Genomic DNA, 9,590 nt, shown 5'->3' on the forward strand with positions numbered 1-9,590 from the left:
CCTCGAACTCACAGAGATCCACCTGGCTCTGCTTCCCAAGTGCTGGGATTAAAGGCGTGCGCCACCGCCACCCAGCCCCATGGTCTCTCTTTCCTTGTTCTCCCTCTCTGTTCTTAATCCAGCTGGGATCTCCCACTTCCCTAAGCTCTCTTTCCCTTGACACTTGCCCTTCATTACCCCCCAACTCACATCCAGTTTGCTCATGTAGATCCCATCCATTTCTCTGTTGTTGGGCAATCCCTGTGTCTTTCTTAGAGTCCTCTTTACTAGGTAGCCTCCCTGGAGTTGTGAGTAGCAGTCTAGTCATCCTTTGTTTTACATCTAAAATCCACCTATGAGTGAGTACATACCATGTTTGTCTTTTTGAATCTGGGTTACCTCACTCAGGATGATTTTTTCTAGATCTATCTATTTGCCTACAAACCTCACAATGTCATTGTTTTTCTCTGCTAAGTAGTACTCCATTGTGTATATGTACCACATTTTATTTATCCATTCTTCAGTTGAAGGGCATCTAGGTTGTTTCCAGGTTCTGGCTATTACAAATTATACTGCTACGAACATAGCTGAGCATGTGCCCTTGTGGTATGATTGAGTATTCTTGGGAATATGCCCAAGAGTGGTATAGCTGGATCTTGGGGGAGATGGATTCCCAATTTTCTAAGAAAGCCCTATATTGATTTCCAAAGTGGCCGTACAAGCTTGCATTCCCACCAACAGTGGAGGAGAGTTCCCCTTGCTCCACATCCTCTCCAGCATAAGCTGTCTTCAGTGTTTTTGATCTTAGCTATTCTGATGGGTGTAAGGTGGTATCTCAGAGTTGTTTTGATTTGCATTTCCCTGATGATTAGGGATGTTGAGCAATTCCTTAAATGTCTTTCAGCCATTTGAGCTTTCTCTGTTGAGAATTCTCTGTTTAGTTCTATAGCCCATTTCTTAATTGGACTGTTGAGCATTTTGATGTCTAATTTCTTGAGTTCTTTATATATTCTGGAGATCAGCCCTCTGTCAGATGTGGGGTTGGTGAAGATCTTTTCCTATTCTGTAGGCTGTCGCTTTGTCTTGTTGACCATGTCCTTTGCTCTACAAAAGCTTCTCAGTTTCAAGAGGTCCCATTGATTAATTGTTTCTCTCAGTGTCTGTGCTACTGGTGTTATATTTAGGAAGTGATTTCCAATGCCAATGCATTCAAGACTTTTCCTACTTTCTCTTCTATCAGGTTCAAAGTAACTGGATTTATGTTGAGGTCTTTGATCCACTTGGACTTAAGTTTTGTGCACGGTGACAGATATGGATCTATTTGCAGCCTTCTACATGTTGATATCCAGTTATGCCAGCACCATTTGTTGAAGATGCTTTCTTTTTTTCCATTGTACAGTTTTGACTTCTTTGTCAAAAATTATATGTTCATAGGTGTGCGGATTAAAGTCAGGGTCTTCAATTGGATTTTCTGTCCACGTCTTTGGCTGAGGTGAATTCCTTGGTTAGATGTTATTGTGTGGAGCAGCAAGCAGGCTTTCCTTCAGGTTCCTGCTTGAGTTCTTGGCCTGACTTCCCTCAATGATGGACTGTGACCTGGAAGTGTAAGCCAAAGAAATCCTTTCTTCCCCTAAGTGCCTTATGGTCTGTGTGTCTTAGTACAACAATAAAAGGAAATTAGGGACAATCTTCTCCTCAGGTTGCTTCCTGTTTTGGGGTGGCTGTGAAGCCACCGGGACATAGCCCGGCCAGGGGGAGTGGACTGCGGGGGGGTGGGGGGGCAGAACATGAAGGTTATATCTACTTTCCATTCCGGTCTGAGTTCTCTGCTTCCTGATCTACTGCCATGGAATTGTCCTTTCTGCTGTGCCCCTCCCCCCCACTCCACCAGAGACCAAACTTCTCCCTGAAACCTTGCACTCCAATAAATCTTCCCTCCCTTAAATTGCTTCTGCTGGGTACTTTGTCAAAATGACAAGAAACATAACAAATAGCTTAGATAGAGCAACAAGGGTGCATAGGAGGGAATGCCTGCCCACCTGCCCACCTGCCTGCCTCTTGCCTGCCTGCCTGCCCACCTGCCTGCCTCTTGCCTGAGCTGCCTGCCCACCTGCCTGCCTCTTGCCTGAGCTGCCTGCCCACCTGCCTGCCTCTTGCCTGAGCTGCCTGCCTGCCTGCCTCTTGCCTGAGCTGGGGTATTGGTCTTTTCCCACCATTAGGACCCAGACTGAAGCATCAGCTCTTCTTGGATCTTGAGCCTCTGGCTTTGAGTTTAACTTTATACCACAGGCTCTTCTGGCTCTCAGCTCTCCAGGCTCAAGACTTAACTGTTCAGACTTTCCTTCGTCTCTGGCTCACTGACTGCAGGTCTTGGGACCTCTTGGCCTCCATAATCACGTGAGGCATTTCCTCATTCTCTCTCTCTCTCTCTCTCTCTCTCTCTCTCTCTCTCTCTCTCTCTCTCTCTCTCCCTCCAGAGAGAAATATGTGTGAGTGCACAATTTGATCAGCGCTTATTTTATACTTTTTAGTATGTTTAATTAATGTGCATGTGGGGAGGAATGCACACATGTATGTGATTGCCTGTGGAGGCCAGAAGAGGCCATCAGATCCCCTAGAGCCAGAGCTACAAGCAGTTGTGAGTTGTCTGATTTGGGTGCTGGGAAGTGAACTCAGGTTCTGTGAGAGCAGCAAGCATTCTTAAGCACTGGGCCATCTCTCCAGCCCTAGCACTTACTTTGTGAAACAACCTGAGCTAAAGTGAGACTTTATTATTTACTTATTTAGCCTCTTATATGTCTATCTCTGTGTCTGTCTATCTATCTCTATTTTTTGTGTAGATACATACACACATATATTTTATTGGTTCTGAGTCTCTGATAAACATTAACACAATCAGCTACCTTATTTAACTATTGGAAAGAAAGAAATCCATATATGTGACAACTTAGCTGAGCCCTTAACCATGAAATATTTCCCAAAGGTGCATGTGTTAAAGGTTTGGCCCCCAATGCAATGTTCAGAGGTGGAGAATATTTACATAAACATATATAAACATATGTTGGGATTTAAAATTTTCTCTCAGACTATTGCTAATCATCTCCATGTTATTATTGAATAACACACTCTTTCACTATTCCCTAAAAGCACCATTCTAAAAAAAAAAATATTAGTGTAAGGAAGGGAAATAATTTCTGCTCTAAAAGTTACATCTTGTGCATCTGCATATTGACCTAAGCATGATCAAACAAGGAAACAAAGATGCACCCCTGTTCTTGTTCACACACCTGCCTGCATAAAATGCAGGACAGTAAATCTGAATGATGTCCTGAGAGCCCTTTAGTAGTTAAACATAATCCAGGCAAACAAAGACAGGCGAAAGGTATCGATTTTATGTCACATAAATGTGTGTGGCACAAGCCTTAAATAATGCTCCCAGGGCCCTTTTTGGTGTGGTCGGGCAAGCCTGTGTTTAACGACGTGAGAGCTCCTTTCTCTAAGGTCAATCGTATGTGTTTAACCTCTAGGCTCCCGAGTGGCTGACTGCCCCACTGGTTTATGGAGTGGGAGCCAAGGAGATTGGGGATTTAGGGCGCCGATGACTTGATCTTGCAGACTCTCGCTGTGTTACCCATGGATGGTAACAAATCCATTGCAGGCTGGCAGCCTTAGCCCTTCCGGGAGGCACGGTTGGCTGGTTCACATTTCAGATTTACTCCCGGAGGTGCAAAGCCCATGGTCACCTTTGGAAAATGGACTTGATCTCAAATCTGTGAGAGAAAATGGTCTGCCTTAATTGAGATTCCCTCACACACACTCACCCAGCAGACAGCTATAAAGGCAAACCCGAGGTCTTGGGGGTCTCTTCAGTTTTTGTTTCCTATCTGGAAAATTTCCACTCTGTGTATTTTCTGAAATCATTTTTTAAAATGCTAGGCCTAAGGCAGGGAAGATAACTCATCAGTTTCTGAAGCCTGATGACCTGTGTTTGATCCCCTGAACCCACACAAATGTGGACAGAGAGAACGGACTCTCCGTAATGTCCTCTGACAGCTACACATGCATTCTCTGGCATGCGTGTGCCCTCTCCAGCACACACACACACACACACACACACACACACACACACACACACACACACACGTAATACATAAATAAAAGTGTTAGGCCTTTGAGACATGATGTTAGGAAAGGAGGATAGGAAGGAGGAAGAAGGAATAGACAATGGCGGAGGTGTATCAGAGATACAGGATGCTCCCACTTTGAGACTCCCAGGATGCATCAGAAACGAAGATTCAGGTCTACCAGCAGAGAAGGGCGTTTCATTTAAAGCCAGCACTATCACACAAATGTCTGTGTTCTCTACTGATGCCTACCTTAAAATGCTCCCCCCCAAGGTGACGGTGTTAGGAGATGGGCCTCTGGGAAGTCGTTAGGTCATGGGGGCTTGCCCTTATAAATGAGATTAGTGACCTTATAAAAGAGGCCCCGAAGAGACCCAGCTCCTCCCCTCAAGGGAGACAAGTTCAGGGGGTGTAGCTGAGGATGGAGTTAGAGTATGAGGATAACTCGTCTGAGAACGCAGGCTCTGTCCAGACACTAAGTCTGTCAACACCTGGATTCTGAACCTTCGGCCTCCAAAACCAGGGGGAGGAAACTTGCATGTTTATATGTCACCCAGCCTGTGGGGCTTTGTTACAGGAGCCCAAACAGACTCGGACATCTAGGATTGTCAACTCACACTTCACCTCCTTTCCCACTTGATTTTCGTTTGTTAACACAATTGACTTTCGAAATAGAATCTTGCTGTGTAGACCAGGCTGGCCTCAAACTTGCAGCCCTGCCGCCTCAGCCTCCCAAGTCCTGGGAGTCCAGGTCTTCAGCACCACAACTGGCTCCTAACCCAGTTTGAAAGACAGCTAATGTTTATTCTGCCATTTGGTAAACTCCAATTTAAGTGTGTGCCATCAAATTGCATATAACACAAGACCTGGCCTCTTACGAAGGAAAAAATTTAACCATGAGACGTAACTGAAATATCAGGGGGAAAAATACAGCCTGGATGCCAAGAGTTCATCATTTCCACTTTGTCAGCACGGAATTAATTCCGCCCTGCACTGACTTCTCGCGGAGAAGTTAGTCGAGCAGAGAAATTTGACAGTTCTAGGGCAGACATGGTTGTAATCAAAGGGATAGAATGGTCCCACAGCTCACAGGTGAGCAAACAGAGAAGACGAGGCCTAGAAAATCTGGAGAGGTGGACAGGGCACCAACGTGGACCTCTCTAAGCACAGGGACCCTGGCTCAGAACTGTACTATACTCCTGCACTCTGGCTCCCCCGCTGCCCAGGTGTCACGTGCTGGCTGGAGTTTTCTAGAAGTGAGCCTCATATCTACGCACCACAGTGTCTACCTCATTTAGAGACAGTTTTCCTGAAGAGCTGGGGCAAAGGAACCCTACTGTTCCCAGAAGCCTTGCACTATGACAGATTGTGGTGACATCTTCAGACCTGACCTGATCAGCCAGCATCACTGGCAGAGTGGTCCATACCCAGGTGTAATGGGCAGGATTCTCTAGAGAAACAGAATAGATAGAATGAACAGGTGTATGCATAAAACTTTGAGATAGTAATAATGGCCGAACCACACCTGAGAGGCCAAGAGCTCACTAGCTGCTTGGCCTTGAGACTGGGTGCTCAGAAGTCCCAACCTGTCACAGAAAACCCAAAGGGTTCCTGGGAGCTGCTGGTCCTCAGTCAGTGATGGAAGCCAGGAAACACAGGTTCTGGTATCAGTGAAGGAATCACTAGCAGCAGCAGCAGGATGAATTAACTCAGAGGCGAGGGAGCCAAGGTCAACCCAAGAAAAGGCAAGCAACCTTCCTTCCTCCGCGTCTGCTTTGATCTGGGCTGCCACCAGACGGTGCTGCCCACGTGTGGGGTGGATTGTCCCACATCAATTAAGACCAGTAAGACAATTCCTCAAATGAGGCTCCCTACTCAGGTGACTAATTTGTGGCAAGTTGACATTAAAACCAACCAACCCACTAAGGGATAGACTCATATCTGAGGACTACAACTGTTTCTGAGGAAATGAAAAAATTTCTGCCATTAAGTGACACAATCATATTATTTACTGTCTCTTTATAGTTGTGGATGTCATTGGTTACACGGGGACCATTTCTAGAATAAACTCCACTTGGTCCTGGAACATAGCTTTGATATACCACAGGATTGGCTTTGCTGAAAATGTACTTTACATTTTTACGTTTAAATCCCTAACTGAGGGAGGGATGCGGCTTTCTATGTTAGGGTCATTTTTATTTGATTGAAGTATTAAAATTGTGTTGGAACCTAAATGAATCGATGTGGCATGTTGAAATATAGAACAATTATCTGTTCCTCAAGAGGACATGGAGCTCAGCTATGCCATACTTCAGTCTGGCTAACGTACTAGATCTTCAGTCCATATTGCTTCATCTTCTGTGGCAACTGCTCGATCTGAGTTCTTTGTAAAGCGGTTTCTTCTACTCACTTTAAAAACTCAGCTTCATCAAGCATAATTTCCACATCACAAAATCCAGTCACTTTTAACCGTGTACAATTTAGGGTATAATTCCATGACTTTTAGTAACTGTTGGTCAATTTCGATAAGTTTTTAAAAATAACTATTATTTATTCTTTGAACACTTCATACATGTATACAATGTATTTTGATGATCTCTATCCCCTACTACCTATTTCAGCTCTGCCCTAGAGCACCATTAATGTATCTCCCTCCAATTTTTGTTTGTTTGTTTGGAAACAGGGTCTCCCTACATAGCCCTGGCTGTCCTGGAACTATCTCTGGAGACCAGGCTAGCCTCGAACTCACAGAGATCGCGTCTGCCTGGGATTAAAGGTGTTGAAACCATCACACCCAGTTCCATTTTTTTTTAAAAAATTAATAACCCACTGAGTCCAATTAGGGCTGTCCACATACACATGGGCATGGGGCCATCATCTGCATTGTACTCTGAAGAAAAACGAATTTTTCACCCCGGTAGCCATCAACTGCTGATAGCTTTTCAGCTAGGGGTGGGACCTTGGGCGTCCCTCTCCACCCATGTTGAAATGTTGTCAGTTTTTGAAACAATGCACCCATTTCCCCCGGGTTGTGATCCACGTTCATAGACTCACCTTGTTTTCTTGTCTTTCAGGATGTGCAGGAAGGAGAGCTGGGGACCTTGTAAAGGTGGGAAAGGGAGTGTTACAGGCATGTTTAGCGCAACAGCGGAACAAGGGCAACGCTAATACAGAAGTCGGGAGCCCGGTGCATTCGTCCTTTATTGCCCTGACCAGCAGGGTTTCCTGTTTGACAGTCAAGTCAGACTTTCTGCTTTATTTAGAATAACAAAAACAAACAACAAAAACCCTCCGATCAGCCTCTGAGTGATGGGCATACAGGCTTGGGACACCACCCCCACTTACTCAGAGCTACAAATACGTTACACGGTGTGTAACTTTTTGTGTCTGGCGTCTTTCAGTTAGAGGTATTTCCCAGATTTGCCCATTCTGTGGCATATTTCAGTACATTCCTTGTTATCATTGAACACTATTCTATTGTATAAATGTGCCACAATTTACTGAACTAGTCACTCTTTAAAAGGGATTTCCGGCTAATGATAATTACACATGAAACTGCTAACGCCTATAGATTTATGCATATGAGTTTGTATTTCTTTTGAGTTAAGTACCTTGGAGTAAAATTCCTTGGTTGAGTTGTAAATGTATTTAACCAAGTAAGACATTACAGATTTGGAAAAAAAGGCTCAGTGATTAAGAGTACTTGCTGCTCTTGCAGAGAACCCAGGTTCAATTTCCAGCACCCACATAATGACTCACAGCATGCCGCAACTGCAGCCCCAGGGAATCTGACACCCTCTTTTTTTTTCCCCCAATTGGCTGCAAAAGTCCAGCCATTTAGTAAGAATTCCCCACCCTTATTCCACAACAGCATCCTGAAAATTACGGGCACAGCTGTGTAGGAAGCTGTGGAAAGCCAAGCAAAATGAGGCTAGCAGCACGAACTTCATAGGAGCCTAGGGCTGGTCACACACCACCAAAAGTATGAGGGTGCTGGGCTGGTCACGAGTGTGCACACGTGTGTTCCACTGGCTTGCTTCTGCCATGCCCAACTCCCAGTGAGGGACAGCCCGAGCTCGCCCAGGCCTTGTCTGCTTGGTGTTTTTCCTCAGACCTCACAGCATCATCATGGGCTTTCCTTTCCTCTGCCAGCCTGCCGGCCTCTCGGATTTTGCGCCGCTTGCCAAACATGATCTTTTGGTAGAGATACTTCTTTCGCTCTCTCATCATTGCGATGGCCAGGCGCTTAGCCTCCCTTTCTTCCTCCTGGGTCAGCCGCTGCTTCTCTTCCTGTTTCACAGTGCTGGCCACCACCTGGGACTTCTTCCTTTCCAGCCTTTGCTGCTCCAAGGCCGACAGGTACTCTTCCTCCTCCTTCTCTGAATCAGCTTCCGCATCTTCCTCCTCCTCATTCCCCAACCCCAACATCGCCATCCTCTTCATTGTCATCTTCATCATCCTCACCTTCCTCCTCCTCTTCCTCTTTCAAGTCTCCTGGGTCTTCTCCCCGCTGCAGAGCCTGTAGCTTCAGCTTCTCAGGGGGAATGTAATCTCCTTCCTTCTCAAATACAAAGGGTGAAAGGTTTGGGGGCAGCTGCACCCCAGGGAAGTCCTGGGCCACAGGGAGGAGGAGGTGGGCATTCACACAGTCCAACACCCCCTGGGGCTGTACATGGTATCTGCCAATGATGGGGGTTTGCTGCCCAGGCCCGTCAACAATCTGGTGGGTGACACAGGAAACCTCTGGGCTCAGGAAGAACTTCGGGCCTTTGAAGAGTTTCTTGTGTTTTCCCTGGGCCTCCAGCTCTTTCCTGTGCCCTTCCTCCTGTGTGGCCATCTCCCCATCAGTAGGAAACTCAATGGCCTCAGCCTCCTCTATGGTAGGAGGGCTGGCTGGCATTGAGGGCTGCTAGTTTCTCCACAGAGCTCTCAGAGTCCAGTGCAGATGTGTCCTCGATGATCTTTGTCTCTGCTTGGGCTTGACCTTCAAGCTTGGGTGGGTAGGGAAGACTGAGAGACTGGTAAAGGCGGAAGTTGACAAAGCCCAGGAGAGTGGTCTAGAACTCAGTGAAGGTGGCCATGGCCCTGTAGTCCACATCTGTTGGATGATCATGGGAGAAAGCATAGGGTGCAATTCATATGATGGGCTGCCCCAGCACCTCAGCCTAATAATAAATGCCTTTGATGGACGGGAAGACCTTGCGTGGGGCTCGGGTAGCAATGACGTAGTGCAGGAACGCCACAGTCAGCGGGTAACACAACTGAATGGCCTGCACATGGCACTTGCTGGTCCATGGGAAGGTGGAGAAGAGGAAGCACATTGACAGGGCATCATCAAGATCCCTCAGAGTATCGATAAATGTGGGGTACCACTCCTCAGCAATGTGATCAAGTTTGTACTGGGTTTATTGTCCTTCAAGCTCCACAGCATTCCACTCCCTCTTCCCATAGGCTTTGCGGAGCTTCCAAATAAACAATCTTGTGCTC

At 46.3% G+C, this 9,590-nt stretch overlaps 1 pseudogene; it reads right to left on the reverse strand.

Moving 5' to 3' along the window:
- Nucleotides 1–7,756: 7,756 nt before the first annotated feature.
- The window catches only part of LOC128094833 (pescadillo homolog), a 2,064-nt pseudogene continuing 230 nt past the window's right edge, over nt 7,757–9,590 (reverse strand).

This window comes from Peromyscus californicus, unplaced genomic scaffold (genome assembly GCF_007827085.1).
Source record: "Peromyscus californicus insignis strain IS unplaced genomic scaffold, ASM782708v3 Scaffold_11__1_contigs__length_118956290, whole genome shotgun sequence".
Taxonomy (NCBI): Eukaryota; Metazoa; Chordata; class Mammalia; order Rodentia; family Cricetidae; genus Peromyscus; species Peromyscus californicus.